Source organism: Myotis lucifugus, unplaced genomic scaffold (genome assembly GCF_000147115.1).
Source record: "Myotis lucifugus unplaced genomic scaffold, Myoluc2.0 scaffold_610, whole genome shotgun sequence".
Taxonomy (NCBI): domain Eukaryota; kingdom Metazoa; phylum Chordata; class Mammalia; order Chiroptera; family Vespertilionidae; genus Myotis; species Myotis lucifugus.
In genome coordinates, this window is record NW_005871658.1 from 186,748 (window position 1) to 202,906 (window position 16,159).

Consider the following 16,159-nt stretch of genomic DNA (forward strand, 5'->3'; position numbering starts at 1 on the left):
TGGCGCCTTGAGTTTTACCCACTCGTGTTGGGAGGCTCAGCAGGTTCTGGGAGGATGCCCCCCGCGCTGGTTTTGCATCTTTAAGAGACGCTGGGCCTCTCGCGCTTCTCCTCCGCCATCTCGCAGAGAGGCCAGCCCCTCCAGAGCCTCATGGCTGTGGTGGAAACGGAAGCCCAGAGAGGCAGGTGTGGAGGCCGCAGGGGCAGGGGGCCAGGCGGTTGATGGCAGCCTCCGCCTCGGGGGATAATTCTGAGGAATTGGGGAGCTCATGGCTGCTCACAAGGAGTTAAGGTAGGAAACCGGTCTTGGCTGGTCTCGGAGGCTGAGGATGGCTGAGGTGGCTCCGAGGGTGGCGACTGGAAAGAGGCTGGAGGGACTTTGGGGCTGGAAGAAGGGGCATCCCGGGTCTGTTCCGTCGTCAAACACTGTTGAAGCGGAAAATAGATCCAGGGGCCCGCAGAGGCCATCCCCCCGTTAGTCTGCTGTCACAGGCTGGGCCTCAGTTTCCCCACCTGTAAAAGGGGGAGGTTCAGACTCCAGCCTCCCTGGCCCTGGGCTCTCCCAGGCCTGTTCCATACTGTCAGCTGGTTTGGCCCCCTGGCCCCTGAGGAGTGTCTGCTGTAGCGGGTGGGCTCCTCTCAGGCCCAGCCCCGTGGGCGAGACGCTAAGCCAGGGGCCATGAGGGTTGGGCCTGGTCCCTCTCCCTGCCCCCAGAACCCCCAGACCCAGGTTCAAGCAGGGCAGGTCCGGTCAGCAGGTGCCCCAGTACCTGTGGGACCTGGGCTCCATGCCCTCACCTGACCTCTGGGTTGATCTCAGATCCTCCTGGTGGCCGGCTGTGGGGTTCTGACCAGTGGGGATGGGGGTTCCTCAGGGGTCAGGGCAGAATGAAGAGTCCCTCTTGGGGGGGGCCTCCAAGAGGCCCAGCCAGCCCTGCTGGCCCAGCCCCCCCTCAGGAGTGATTCCTCCAGGTCTCACCCGGAAGCGGGGCCTGGCCAGCGCAGCACGTGGTGCAGATAACGCCGGTCAGACAGCCAGTCCTCCTGCCCTGCGCCCCTGCCCCCTCCCCGCTGTCCTTGGGCCTCCTGGCTCCTGGCCCCTGGGCCTGCCGCCCCTTTTTCTTCCACACCCCGGCCCTGAGCCCTGCTTTGAGTGTCTGAGGAGCTGTTCGGGATGCCGGGGGACCCATGGGCCCCGGGGCAGGAGGCTTGGGGGGGCGTTGGTGGCAGCACTGGCAGGGGGCAGCCAGCCAATCAACAAGCTGTAGGGTGAGTGTGGGGAGGCAAGGAAGCCACATGGACGGGGGTAGGGCAGGGCCTGCAATGTCCTCCAGCCAACTCCTTCCTGAGGTTCAGAGGCCTCGGCCCATGCTCTCGGAGACAGGAATTCCCTTCCCATGGGGGCAGCCCCGGGCCCCACACCGGCCCCGAAGGCTGGCCTCCCTGCACGTGCCCAGGCTAACATCCCTGGTGCTTCGGTCCCAGCTGCCAAGAGGACACGCTCACTGTGATGGAGGCAGCAGCCAGGCCTCCTGGGCCCTGGTGGTCGGGTGGGCTCTGTGGTGCAGCGGGCCCTCCAGCTGAGCCTGGACACTCGGCCACGATAAATAAGAAGGAGCAGGAGCGTCCTTCAGGCAGGGCACGGCCTGGCAACGTGCCTGGACCTGCTGGCAGCAGAGGGAGATGGGCCTGCTTGAAACAGCCTTCCACTGGGGACAGGCAGGGCTGAGCTGCAGGACTGGGCCACCAGGGGGCAGTGGCAGGAGTGGCAGAGGGTCTCCGGCAGCCCCTCCCCCCTGCTGGGCCAGGCAGCCCCGGGATTGGTTCCTAGGGGTCAAATGAATACGCTGGGTTTCCTTAGGTATAATCTGTGATTCATACCCCTCGGTATTCCAGAAGGAATAAGCAATGACCTACAGCAGGGGTCCTCAAACTACGGCCCACGGGCCACATGCAAATACAAATATTGTATTTGTTCCCGTTTTGTTTTTTTACCTCAAAATAAGATATGTGCAGTGTGCATAGGAATTTGTTCATAGTGTTTTTTTTAAACTATAGTCCGGCCCTCCAACGGTCTGAGGGACAGTGAACTGGCCCCCTGTTTAAAAAGTTTGAGGACCCCTGACCTACAGGAAGTGAGAAACTATCAACTCATAACAGTAGTAATAGATAACATTGAACAGTCAAAAATGAGCAAGACATACATTTGGGGCGATAGATCGTGGGGCTCCAGGGAATTGGTGGTTGGTAATTGGGCATCAAATACAACTATGAGTTTCCTGGCAGGCAAGGCAAAAAGGGAATGAGAATGGGCCATTGGAACCTCACTATCTGGTCAAAGTGAGCCTCTCAGGCAGTTAGGATGGCAATTCTATTTGGGGATTCAGCTGTCCCCTGCACAGTAGCTGTCAGGCAGTCTCTGTAGGAAGCCACAGCTGTGCCCCAGGGTGGGGCAGGTGGGGTAGAGGGGGCAGCCTGTGCATTCACTCAGAGCTCTCCAGACCTCAGGACGCAGGGCCCAGGGCCCGGGATCCCACGGTCAGAGTCCCCATTCCACATTCCAGGGTGGGCTCTGCAGCTGCTGGCTCTGAGGTCTGGGCAAGCCACTTCCTCTTCCTGAGTTACGTCATCAGGATGGGCCAGGGAACGTGACAGTACCAAACAACCCAGCAACCCGGAATCTTCTCTTTTCTTAAAGATTTTTTAAAAATTGATTTTTAGAGAGAGAGGAAGGGAGAGGGAGAGAGAAAAACATCGATGTGAGAGTGTAATATCACAACCCCCACTGGGGATTGAGCCTGCAACCTGGACAGGTGCCCTGACTGGGAATCAAACCAGCAACCCCCCAATGCATGGGATGATGTCCAAACTACTGAGCCACACTGGCCAGGGCCAGAATCTTTTTTTTAAAAAAAATATTTTATTGATTTTTACAGAGAGGAAGGGAGAGGGACAGAGAGCCAGAAACATCGATGAGAGAGAAACATCGATCAGCTGCCTCCTGCACACCCCCCACCGGGGATGTGCCCGCAACCAAGGTACATGCCCTTGACCGGAATCGAACCTGGGACCCTTGAGTCCGCAGGCCGACGCTCTATCCGCTGAGCCAAACCGGCTAAGGGCCAGAATCTTTTTTAAATTGCCTACAGATACTTAAAAATTTTTAAATTGATTTTAGATAGAGGAAGGGAGAGAGAAACATTGATTTGTTGTTCCACCTATTAATGCATTCATTGGTAGACCCTTGTATGTGCCCTGACCAGGGGTCAAAATCGAACCTGCAATCTTGGCATATCAGGTCAACACTCTAACCACATGAGGTGCCCAACCAGGGCTTTGTATTCTGACTTTTTATAAACAGACTAGAGGCCTGGTGCACGAAATTCATGCGCTGGAGGGGGGGGGGGTCCCTCAGCCCGGCCTGTGCCCTCTCACAGTTCAGGAGACCCGTGATCCATCGCCCCAAAGAGGTAGGCCCTGCCCTCCCAACCAGGGCTCTGTGATGGATCCTCCACAGAGGGAGGCTCCGCCCACCCGCCTGTTGGTGGCCTGGGTCTCCCACTGCAGGGCGATCGTGGGGTGAGGGCAGCCCTCCTGACCAATCGCATCGCACCCTGGCTGGCCTGGCGCCAGTGCGTGTCATAGTGTGGTCCGGAAGGTTGTCCGGACAGTTGTTCTGTTGTTCAGTTGTTCAGTTGATTTGCATATTATGCTTTTATTATCATAGATTTGTTTCCCCAGCTAGGGCATGAACTTCTGGAGGGTGGGGACCTTGACCACCCAAAATCTGACCTTCAGGTCCAAGGAAGGGAGACCTGGCATAGAGTAAGGAAGGAAATGGGACAGGTAGGAGGCGCTCCATGTGCCAGGTGCGGAGGGTGAGTCTGGAGTGCTGGAAAGACCTGCAGACCAGGGTGAGAAGACACACATGCAGCTGTTTTAGAGTGATGCTGGGGGAGGTGGGCCTGGTGCAGTTCAGTAATAGGGAACCATGGCAGGTTCTTGAGTAGAGGAGTGGCTTCATGAAATGGATGTTTGGAGTGCGGTCCCTTGGGGTGACCTTGCTCTGTCCTGGTCAGGTCCAGCACCCCCGCCGTTCTCTGCTACCCGAGCCTGGCGGAGGCTGCGGATGGGCTGTGTCCACCACCCTCTGCCTGAGAGTGGAGGACCTTCCTGGCTTTCGAGCCCCACCTCGGTGCCCCTCAGACACTCGGAGGTGTCCAGGTGAGAGTCCTGACCCAGAAGTCAGAGGCCCGGGTTCGAGTTCTGGTTCTGCTCATCTAACTTCCTGTGGGGTCTTGAACATGTCACGTCCCTTCACAGGACCTCAATGTCCACATCTATCGAATGGGAACAATAAAACGGAAACCAATATAATATTGAATGTCAACTATAACTGAAAAAGTTAAAAGTTTTTAAATAAAAATTAAATACATAAAAGTTTTAAAATGGGATCAATGACCCCTGTGTTGGAGGCCTCTGGGGGTTGCTCTGAGGGTCAAATAAAGCTGGTCTCAAAGCCACTGTGACCAACAGAGGGCTGCCCTGGAGGGTGGTGGCCGAGCCACCCACCACCTCTCGGGCTGATCACCAAGGGAGTGCGGGGCTGGAGGGGAGGGCGCAGGCCCTTGGAGGGCTCACCGAGGTACGGAATCCTGTCGCCCTGTCCCCGAACCTAGCGCTACGTGGGCACTCGGGTGTCTGGAGCGGAGGTGGAGAGTGGAGGCCTGGAAGTGGTCTGAATTGAAGTGGCTCAGGCTCTGAGATTGTTCTGGAAAACCACATGAACCCACAGCAGCCCCGGCACATCCTATGTCCCTGCCCCCACCTCCCCACCCCAGGGACTGTGCCGGATGGATGACCACAGGACCCGAATCTGAGCCCAAAGACCCTCATTTTACAAATGGGGAAACTGAGGCCAGAGAGGTCCAGGGACGGCTCAGGGGCTCTCAGGCGGCCAGAGGCGAAGCCAGGCCTGGTGCACTGCCCTCTCCCCTGGGGTCCACCCAGACACGCCCGGGCAGTGGCTGGAGGGCCTGGGCCACTGTGGCCCCCCCCTCCCCCCGCAAGAGACACAGATGCCAGGACATGTGGGGAGCTGGTGCCGCTAATGATCACTTCATCTTTGGCGGCTCACCCAGCCTGGGGCCCTGGAGAGTGTCTTTGTCAAAGTATTTTTGAATATTTGCCTTCTCAGCAAGAAGCTGCTGTGAGAACACACTGTCCCCCGTAGGGTGGGTGCTAATAACAAGGCCGGAGCTGGGAGGGCGGTGCTTTGGGGAGAGGCCCGCAGGACACCCTGGTCCAGGGGCCACAGCCGCACCCCCTGCCCTTCGGGGACACCGCCCCACGACGGCCAATTTATTCCCAGCTGCTCAGGGAAGGCCACTGTGAGCCACGTACCGCTCTGGGCTCTGGAGAAAGAGCAGTGAGCAGAACAGACAGGAGGCCCGGCCGGTGTGGCTCAGTAGTTGAGTATCGACCTATGAACTAGGAGGTCATGGCTCGATTCCCGGTCAGGGCACATGCCCGGGTTGTGGGCTCGGTCCCCAGTGTGGGGCATGCAGGAGGCAGCCGGTCCATGATTCTCTCATCATTGATGTTTCTATCTCTCCCTCCCTCTCTCTTCCTCTCTGAAATCAATAAAAGTATAAGAAAAAAACCCAGACATGAAGGCCTGACCTTGGGGGGCTGCGGTCTAGGTGGAGCCGATGGCACACAGCAATGAGATGGCACACAGCAGTGAGGGGCACACAGCAGTGAGGGGCACACAGCAGTGAGGGGCACACAGCAGTGAGTGAGGGGCACACAGCAGTGAGGGGCACACAGCAGTGAGGGGCACACAGCAGTGAGTGAGGGGCACACAGCAGTGAGGGGCACACAGCAGTGAGTGAGAGGCACACAGCAGTGAGAGGCACACAGCAGTGAGTGAGAGGCACACAGTAGTGAGGGGCACACAGCAGTGAGGGGCACACAGCAGTGAGTGAGAGGCACACAGCAGTGAGTGAGAGGCACACAGCAGTGAGGGGCACACAGCAGTGGGACTGCTGGCTAGTGGTGTGCAAGGACAGTGGGCAGGGAGGCTCCTGGATGGTGAGAGCTGAGTCAGGACCTGAAGGCGGTGAGTGGTGAGACCGGGGATTCCCGGGGAAGCGCATTCTTGGCACTCAGAGCAGCAGGTGCCAAGGCCCTGAGGCCTGGGCTTGGTCTGTTCAAGGACCAGCAGGAGGGCCACGGGGTAGAGCTGGTGGTGACGTGGAGAAGGCAGGATGACAGACAGGGTCTGAGGTCCTGCCTGCTGTGTGGGCCTTGGAGGCCACAGGAAGGACGAGTGCAGGGGGTGGGGCTGCGACCCCTCCCCGGCCGCTAATGTTGGGCACTGAAAGGCCCCCCCACACACCTAGAAGGATGCCGCCGCCCTTGTGGTCCACCCAGCCAGAACCCCAAACCCTCCTGAGACCCACGGTGTGCTAGGCCAGTGGGGCGGATGCAGCAAGTCGGATGCATGGGAAGGGTGAAGGGAGGGAGGCCGCTGGGACGGTGGAGGCTGCTGGGACGGTGGAGGCCGAAGAGGCCTGGGCTGTGGTGGTTCCCGCATGGGCCGTGGTCCTTCCCATGCTAGTGGCCGTGGTGCCTTCCCCAGACCCACCTTCTCCCCCCCCCCCCCCCAGTCACTGCAAGGAGGACACAGACTTCTCCCCTCCAGGACAGGCCCCCTTGGGGGTGGGGGGCAGCACAGGACTGACCAAGACAGGCCCTGCGCCAGGCCAGGGTGGAGCCTGTGAGGGCAGAGATGAGAACAAAGGGAGCCCTAACTGTCACTGAGATAAGGGGGTGCGGCCTGGAGGCCCTGGCACCGGAGGGGGGAGGCCCCTGAGGCGGTGCCATCCGAAGGAGTGAGTGGGGAAACGCTGGTCCCGGCTGAGGAACAGCCTGTGCCAAGGCCCAGGAGGTGAGGGGAGGCAGAGTGGAGACCAAGGAGGGAGGTGGGCCTGGGGGGGAGGGCTGTGCATTTTCTCCTCTGAGCCCACCGGCTAAGGAGCTGTCTGTGGGGAGGGGAGGGAGCTTGGCCGGGGACAGGAACAGGGACACCCAGGGGCGCTGTGCTGTGCTGCCCTCCCCGATGAGGCGGGCACCTCTGGTGGCCGGTCCCCGGACTGAATGTTGACAGGCCAGCGTGACCCCAGTACCAAGTCCGCAGCGGTGAGCAAGGCCCCTGCTGGCCGGGGACCCCAAACACACCCGGCCACACACGGGGCCCCGTGGAGCCCATTTCCCAGTGGGAGGACAAGGCAGCCCCACCAGGTCCTTCCGGCTGTGACTGATGCCAGAAGGAGGTCATGGGGACCTGGGCTGGGAAGTCAGAGGGGCTCCCGGAGGAGGTGAGCTGTGAGCTGAGACATGCAGACGGACCAGTGGGCACAATTCCAGCCCATGGCCTGGTGGGAGCAGCATGCCCCGAGTAACCCCAGGAAGGAAAAAAGTCCCCCAAACAAGGGAGTCTTGAGCCAGACCCAGAGCTGGAGGACCACTGACCTTCAACTTGGAGACCTCCCTCCGCCACCTCTCAGGGCTGGGGCCGCTCAGTCCGCCCACTGCCTGTGGCCCCCTGAGGGAGTCGCCCTGGGGAGCCTAGTTCCCCAGGCCAGCGGCCAGCTCCCCAGTCCTGCTGGGGAGGCTTCTCAGATAAAAAGTAAAACATTCCTGAAGGTATTTAGATAAAAATGGGGGAACTGCCCGGCCAGAGTGGCTCAGGGGCTGAGCGTCGACCTATGAACCAGGAGGTCACGGTTCGATTCCCGGTCAGGGCACGTGCCCGGGGTTGTGGGCTCCATCCCCAGTGTGGGGCGTGCAGGAGGCAGCCGGTCAATGATTTTCTTACCACTGATGCTTCTACCTCTCTCCCCCTCTCCCTTCCTCTCTGAAATCAATAAAAATATAGTTTAAGAACAAAACAAACAAATAAAAAAAAAGAGGGCAGAAAAGGACCAGATGCTCCCCCCAAGTCCTACCTTGATGACAGCCCCCAGCTGGGCCTCCATCTCTCATCTGTGGAGTGAACCTGCTTAAACCGTGTAAGTCGATGGATTTGGTGCATCCATCCCCACAATCAATTTCAGGCGATGTTTCGCTTCAGAAAGAAGCCCTCCGCGCGTTAGCAGCCATTGTCCAGTCCTCCTCTCCTGGCCCCCGGCCACCGGCAATCTACTTCCTGTCTCAGTGCATGTGTCCATTCCAGACGTTTCATATACATGAGATAATGGAACATGAAGGCTTTTGTGAGTGGCTTCTTTCATTTAACATAACCTTTTCAAGATTCATTCATGTTACCCCAATAAATTAAATTAAAAAAATAAAATAGGGTCTTGAAATATAATAAAATATAATAGGTGAACTAATTATAGGGTCATCCCCATACACCAGGTTTCAGGTTCGATCGCCAGTCAGGGCACATACCAATGAATGGAACAACAAATCAATGTTTCTCTTGCTCTCTCTCTAAAAAAAAATCCATAAGTAAAATATTGGTAAAACATATTTTAAAAATCAACCAATGAATGAATAAGTGGAACAACAAATCAATGTTTCTCTCTCTCTTATATTTATTTATAACTAAATAAATAAATTGCCTAAGTTAAAACAAAAAAAAGACTCATCCATGTTGTAGCATGTGATAGTATTTCATTCCTTTTTATGGCTGAATAATATTCCATTGGAGACTACATTTTATGTTTAATTTTATTTTTTTTTTTGCTTTTAGTATTTCTTTATTTTTTAATATATATTTTTATTGATTTGAGAGAGGGAGAGGGAAAGAGAGAGATAGAAACACCAATGATGAGAGAGAATCACTGATCAGCTGCCTCCTGCACGCCCCACACTGGCATGAATCATGAATTGAATTGTGATCTCCTGGTTCATAGGTTGACACTCAACCACTGAGTCACACTGGCCGGGCTTGTTTTTGTTTTTATATTTGTTTTTAAGAGAGTACATTTTGTTCATCCATTCATCAGTTAAAGGATATTATGTTGTTTCTACTTTTTGGTTATTGTGAATCACACTGCTGTGAACATATATACAAGTTTTTGTGTGGACATGTTTTCAATTCTTTTGGTTATGTATCTAAGGGTGGAATGGTTGGGTCATATGAGAGCTCCATGTTTTATTTATTTTTTAGTTAATCCTCACCCGAGGATATTTTTTCCATTTATTTTTAGAGAGAGTGGAAGGGAGGGAGGAGGAGAGAGAGAGAGAGAGAGAGAAACATTGATGTGGGAGAGACACATTGATTGGTTGTCCCCCACACGCACCCAGACCAGGGCCAGGGATTGACCCTACAACACAGGTACCTCCCTTGACTGGGAATTGAAGCCAAGACCCTCAGTGGGCAGGACAAGGGACACTCTAACCACTGAGAACACTGGCCAGGGCTTGTTTATTTTTAAATTGATTTTAGGGAAAGAGAGAAAATTCAATTTTTTGTTCAGCTTATTTATGCGTTCGTTGTTTTTTTTCTTGTATGTGCCCTGACCGGGGACGGAACTGCAACCTTGAAGAATCAGGATGACGCTCTAACCAACTGACTACCCGGCCAGGGCGGCAGCTCCATGTTGAACTCTTGGAGCAGCGTGAGGCCGTCCCACAGCAGCTGCGCCCCTTCCAGTCCCACCAGCAGGCGCGAGGGCCCAGCTCCTCCGCGTCCTCCCCGACGCCCGGCCTCCGCAGCGGAGCTCATTGTACTTTTGACTCTTTTCCCCGATGAGCATCTTTTCACGGGCTTATTGGCCATTTGTATGTCTTTTTTGGAAAAATGTCTTTTCAGATACTTTATCCATTTTAAAACTGGGTTATTCATCTTTTTATTACTGAGTAGTGAGTTCTTTATATACTCTGGATAAAGTCCCTTACCAGGCATGATTCGCCAATATTGTTGCCCATTGTATGGACTGTTTTTACTTACTTTCTTTTCTTTTTTTTTTCAGGAAAAACCCTTTATTTGCAGATGTACTAGTACAGTAACTCATGGGAGTCAGCTTTCCAAAGCCTGAGTGATGAATGTGGAGCAAGCTTTCCTTTTATCGCCTTAGTTTCTTTGTTTCCTAACTTCTGGGCTTTTTACTTACTTTCTTTTTTTGTTGTTAATCCTCAACCGAGGATATTTTTTCTGTTGGTTTTTAGAGAGTGGAAGACACATCCTTTGGTTGCCTCCTACATGGGGACTGGGGATCAAACCTGTAACCCAGGGACATGCCCTTGACTGGGAATGAAAACTTTGAGGGAGTGGGGTGACCATCTAACCACTAAGCAACCCTGACCAGGGCTGTTTTTACTTTCCGGATGGTATCATTTGAAACACAAAAGATTTTAATTTTGATGAAGTCCAATCTACCGTATAGAGCTTTTGTTCCTTATGCTTTGGAACTGTGTTTAAGAAGCCTTTGCCTAACTCAAGGTCATGAAGATTTCCCCGTGTTTTCTCCTAAGAGTTTTATACTTTTAGCTCTTATGGTTAGGTTAGGGTCTATTTTGAGTTATTTGTTGAGTTAACACCTTAAGTAACAAGATCTGGCCGCGGGTCTAATGCCTCCTGTGATTTTGGAGATGCGTGTACACTGCTCTGTGATCCCTCCAACAACTGTGATGTGCTGAGACAGTATCATGACTTGTGTGGGTGGCTGTGTTGCAGCCATTGTTGATACGGTGTACATTTACAACGGAAGAAGGTGCTGGGTTCCGGTTACAGGTTCATTTAAATGAAGCTGTAATTAACCTCCCAGGTCCATGGTCCCTCCAAATTCTGTCCACAGACTTCAGGTTAAGAACTCCTGGGGATGCCTGGCTGGCGTGGTTCAGTGGTTGAGCGTCAACCTATGAACCAGGAGGTCATGGTTCAATTCCCGGTCAGGACACATGCCTGGGTTATGGGCTCGATCCCCAGTGTGGGGCTGCGCCGATCCATGATTCTCTCTCATCATTGTGTTTCTATCTCTCTCCCTCTCCCTTCCTCTCTGAAATCAATGAAAATATATTAAAAAAAAAAAAAAAGGAACTCCTGGGGTGGCAAAAATTCCTGCCTCAAGTCTCTATTTCTGATTTGTGTTTTAGGGGTTTGAAACTTCCAAGACTGGCTTCAGGGCTGGGTTCCTGGTACCCCCAGCCCAGCCCACCACTCTTGGTCTGGCTCCAGCCGTGGGGGAAGTTGTTCCTTACTTAGAAGACTTTTCTAAGAAGCCATCTAACAATACTAACACTAAAACTAAAACATTGGCTCCGATCAGTGTTTCTAAGTGGTTAGAGCACCAGCCCTCACACCAAAGGGTCAAGGGTTTGATTCCTGGTCAAGGGCACACACCTGGGTTTCAGGTTTGATCCCTGGCTCCAGGTGGGGCATGTGCGGGAGACAACCAGTTGATGTCTCTCTCTCCCCTTCCCCCCCTCTCCCACAGCTTCCACCCTCCCACTCTTTAAAAAGCAATGGAAAAATGTCCTCTGGTGAGGATTAACAACAAAAATTCCCTGGCCAGGTAGCTCAGTTGGTTAGAGCATCGTCCCGATATACCAAGGTTGTGGGCTTGATCCCTGGTCAGGGCACATACCAAAACCAACCAATGATGCCTACATAAGTAGAGCAACAAATCGATGTTTCCCTCTCTGTCCCCAAAAAGAAAAATATCAATAAAATAAAAAATAACACTAAAAATATGTGAACAAACTGCATAATGAATCACTCTGAACACTATGTGTACAACCAGGCATTCGGGCACATTCTCCCCCGGCCCTCCCGCCCCGAGGTGTGCAGGGAGCCGGGCTGCACCCTCTGTGGCTGAGACCTGCCCTCTCCGCTCGCCCGCCCGCTGCTGGGTTAGGCAGCCTGTTTCCTGACTCAGGGCGTGGGGGCCGGACACAGCTGTGCACCTGCTGGGATTCCCAGGCGGATTCCACGAGCTGAGAGCAGAGCCGGGCAGCTTCACCCCGGAGACAGCTATGACCGCCACGCCTTTCTCCGGAGGGAAGATGCTGCTGCCTCTGCCCAGGGTCCTGCCTCGCTCTGCACCGGGTGGATGTCTGATCATTTGTATCATTCTGGGTTCTCTGAGCGGTAACAGAAACTCAAGTTGCTCACTTCAAAGGCCAGGATTTCAGGCCTGGTTACAGGGTGGGGGCTCTGGGGAGAGTTCAGAGATCCTGTCAGGACTCAGCCCTCCTTGCCTCAGGCTGGCGAGGTGGGCTGGGCTCCCTGGAGCAGGCCTGCTCTGCAGGGCCCTGCACTTGCCCCAGGGCCTGCGGCAGCTCCTCCTGCACCGACTGCCTGCCCGCCCGCCCGGCCCTGCCCCGAGGCTCTCAACCTTCCCAGTCCTTGGGTCCAGGTTTCAGGAAGAAGCTTCCCTGAAAGCTCCAGAAAAAGGGCCTGAAGGGGCTTTTATTGGTCTGGCCAGGTCACGTGCCCACATCTGAGCCAATCGCTGCCGCCAGAGGCCTGGGGCGCGCTGATTGGCCAGGCCTGGGGCACGTGCTGGGATGGGGCAGGCCAGGCCAACCACCTGGTCCTGGAGGAGGGGCTGCCTCTAGGCCAGCGGTTCTCAACCTGTGGGTCGCGACCCCTGAAAATACATCCTGCATATCAGATATTTACATTACGATTCATAACAGTAGCAACATTACAGTTATGAAGTAGCAACGAAAATAATTTTATGGTTGGGGTCACACAACATGAAGAACTGTATTAAAGGGTCGCGCATTAGAAAGGTGGAGAACCACTGCTCTAGGCAGATGCTGGGCTGGAAGGCCCCAGGCCCTCGCCCCCCATTATTTGACCTCTTGGCCAGGCCTCCCTTATCCCTGGAGCCCTCCCCTCCGTGGGATGGGCTTCTGCTCTGGGCACCCACAGCAGCCTGACATTAATTTCCTATCATTCATTTCTCAACAAATATTTAACAGGTGCTAGGCACAGAGCAGGGGGTCCAGGAGGAACCCCAGCAATCACAGGGTAGAAGGAGGGGGTGGAGGCAGCAAAGGGAGCTGAGGGGGTGCTCTGTGCGGTGGGAGAACGAGGCCCTGAGAAGCCAGGGGATTTCTGGGAGGAATGTGGGTTCAGCCGGATTGGGCAGCAGGGAGGGTGTGGGTGACCTCACAAGAGTTGAGAGCAGGGTGAGGAGAGGCTGGGAAGGTAGGGATTGGAGAAGGCAGGTACAGACGCATTTTTAAAAAAAGTCTTTATTGTTGAAAGTTACATGTCCCCCTTTCCCCCCATCAACCCCCTCCAGCCCACCCTGCCCCCGGCCCTCACCACTTTACTGTCTGTGTCCATGGGCCATGCATATGTGCACACAAGGTCTTTGGTTGATCACCTCCCACCCACCCCCCTCCCCGCCTTCCCTCTGAGATTCCGGACTCTGTTCCCTGCGTCCATGTCTCTGGGTCCACTCCGTTCATCAGTTTATTTTGTTACTTAGATTCCACCTACGAGTGAGATCATGGGATACTTGTCTTTCTAACTGACTTATTTCACTTAGGGTGATACTCTCCAGGCCCTCCATGCTGTCCCAAAGGTAAGAGATCCTTTTTTACTGCTGCATAGTATTCCATGGTTAGACACACCTTTGGCGTTTTCTGTGTGGGGAGTAGAGAAATGGGAGGAGCAGGAGGACATGCAGAAGCAAGGGAGAATTTCCCCCACTTTTTTTGAAAATAATGACCAGGGGGGATGGAGGCTGACGGCCCAGGCGAGCATAAAGGGGAGGGCAGCAGGGGGAGCGTGTCTGCGATCAAGCTCAGGGGAGGAGAGCCCGTGGGGCAGGTGGGTGCCTGGCAGGGAGATGTGTCGGTTTGGGGACGGGAAGGTGAGAGGGATACTATGTGATGGCTTCAGTTTTTCTCACTGAAGAGGGAGGTGAGGTCCGGGGCTGGTGTGAGGGCAGAAGGGGCTGTGAGAGGTGAACGGAGGGGGAGAAGGTGTGAAATCTTAGTCTCAGAGAGTGGGAGTGTCACTGAAAAACATGGTGAGCTGCTGACTATGACAGTTTGAAGTTTATCACAAACTCACAATCAGAAAGGTTGTGTGTACCCCACCCCCACCCACCCAGGCAATAGGCGGGGCAGGAGCGGTTGGAGGGCTTCCCACGGGAGAAGGAATGAGGATCTGGGAGGTGAACTGTAGACATGCGCCAGGCCAGGAAGTATGTACTATTATCCGTTTCATTGATGGGGAAGCTGAGAGGTTCAAGGCCAATGTAGTATCCAAGTGGCCTTGGGAATCAGACAGACTAATACAGGGTCTGTTAGGTGTTAATAAGTATTTGTTGAGAAATGTGAATGGTGGGACAGCCCAGTGATGCACCCACAGTCTAATCCAGACGCCAAGCAGCCCCAGGCTTGGAGTTGGTGGGTGGGGCTGGTGACTTCCTACCCTGACACATGACTCAGGGTTACCTTTTGGCCTTGTAGGCCAATCTTCTCAGAGTTTAGTGGTAGAACTTCGCAGACACCTACTGAGCATCATGCTCTTCACCCCATTTCTCAAGCCGTGCTCACTTCTAGATAAGTCAGCCCTGAGCCAGGTAGCCCAGCCCCTGGGGAATGCCACCTCAGTGCCTCTCCCTTGGCTTTGCTGTCTACACCCAGGACTCACCCCGGCACTGCCTGGGGCTCTCCGGGGAGAGGACTCCCCCTGGAAGGGCAGTCCAGGGCCAGGGGCTCTGCACTCGGTGGGGCAGGGGTCTTCCTGGGGAAGGGAGGGCTCCCAGCCCTTTATCTCAAAAGCCATTGAAGCAGAAACGAACGCGGCCACTTCACTGACGTTAATAATCATGGTTCATGCTGCAAAAAACAGAGAAGCGAACACTCACAGTATTTATTTGGGCTGTAAAACCATAAAACTCCAGATTTCTCCCTGTAGCTATTTATAACCTGAGCTGGTGTAAACTGTCCCCATATTAAGCTCAGGTTTGAAGTAACTTAAAAGAGAAATAAGCCGTCGCTGCATCTAAAAAATTCAATTACAGACCTTCTCTCGCTTGCTAATTATGGTCAAACAGCCCGTGGGTGGGGGTGGGGGTGACACCGACCATGCGGCTCTAAAGTCGCCCGGCCGGCCGCCGGGGGTCGGTCTCCGGGGCAGGGCGGGGTCGTGCTCGCCCTCAGTGGGGGCCCGGGGTGGAGGGGAGACAGGCCGGCAGCAGATCCGGAAAAGTGGCTCTGGCCCGGGAGGAAGTTGACCCTCCCCGAGCCAGGGCTGGGGATGAAAATAGCTTCTTCCTCTTTACCCATCCGGGCCCCCAGCCCTGTCTCAGGTCCCCTCCCCATTTCTGCAAGTGCGCCCTCCCCCCGGCAGGTCGGGCCCTGCGCGGGTCTCTAAGCGGGGTCGGGACCGCGGGGACCCTCCCGTCCGGCCGCGGCGGGCGCCCCGCAACTCGGGCAATTACGGTGACTTCCCACCTCCCCCTCCGGAGAGCAGGACGCACCCCGCGCGCTGCCGCACCGCCGCCTTCCCCTCCGGAGACGGTCACCTGGGAACCCCGCCCTCTGCACCAGGGCTGCCCAGGCCCTGCTGCACCCCCGAGTCCCTGGGGGAAAGTGGGGGCGCAATTAGTTTCTTTCAATTAGTTTCCTCTTTGTATAGAGTAGACCCATTCAAACTGTGATATGTACTCCTCCGCGCGAGGGGGAAAGTAGTCCCGACCTGCCATTCAATTTCTGTTCTCGTGTCGCCCATATTTTACTTTTTGAAGCCGATGGGACCCTCGGAGGGGCCCCTCGGGGGATGTGGGGGCCGAGGCCGCCGGGGGTGCGCGCAGGGGAGGGGGTGGGCACCCCGGCAGCGGGAGGGGGCGGGGAGGCAGCCAACTCCTCGCTGTGCCGGGAGAGAGGGATCATGGGGCGTAGAGAGATTGCAAACCTCAAACCACGTACAGCGGGCGATACGCGTCAACCGAACCTGACCAACGGAAGCCCGAGCCCCGCCCCTCCTCCCGCCCAGCTCCTGGGATAGACGGGTGCCCCGAGCCAACCGCGAGGCCGCTCACCGTCCAAATCCCACAAGAGCCAATGGGAGCGCGCGGGGGCGGAGCCGCCCCGCATTGGGTTGGGCTGCGCGCGGCTTCCCCCCGCGGCCTGGCCCCGCCCCTCCCCTCCCTCCCGCCCGCTGCTCCCGGAGTAGT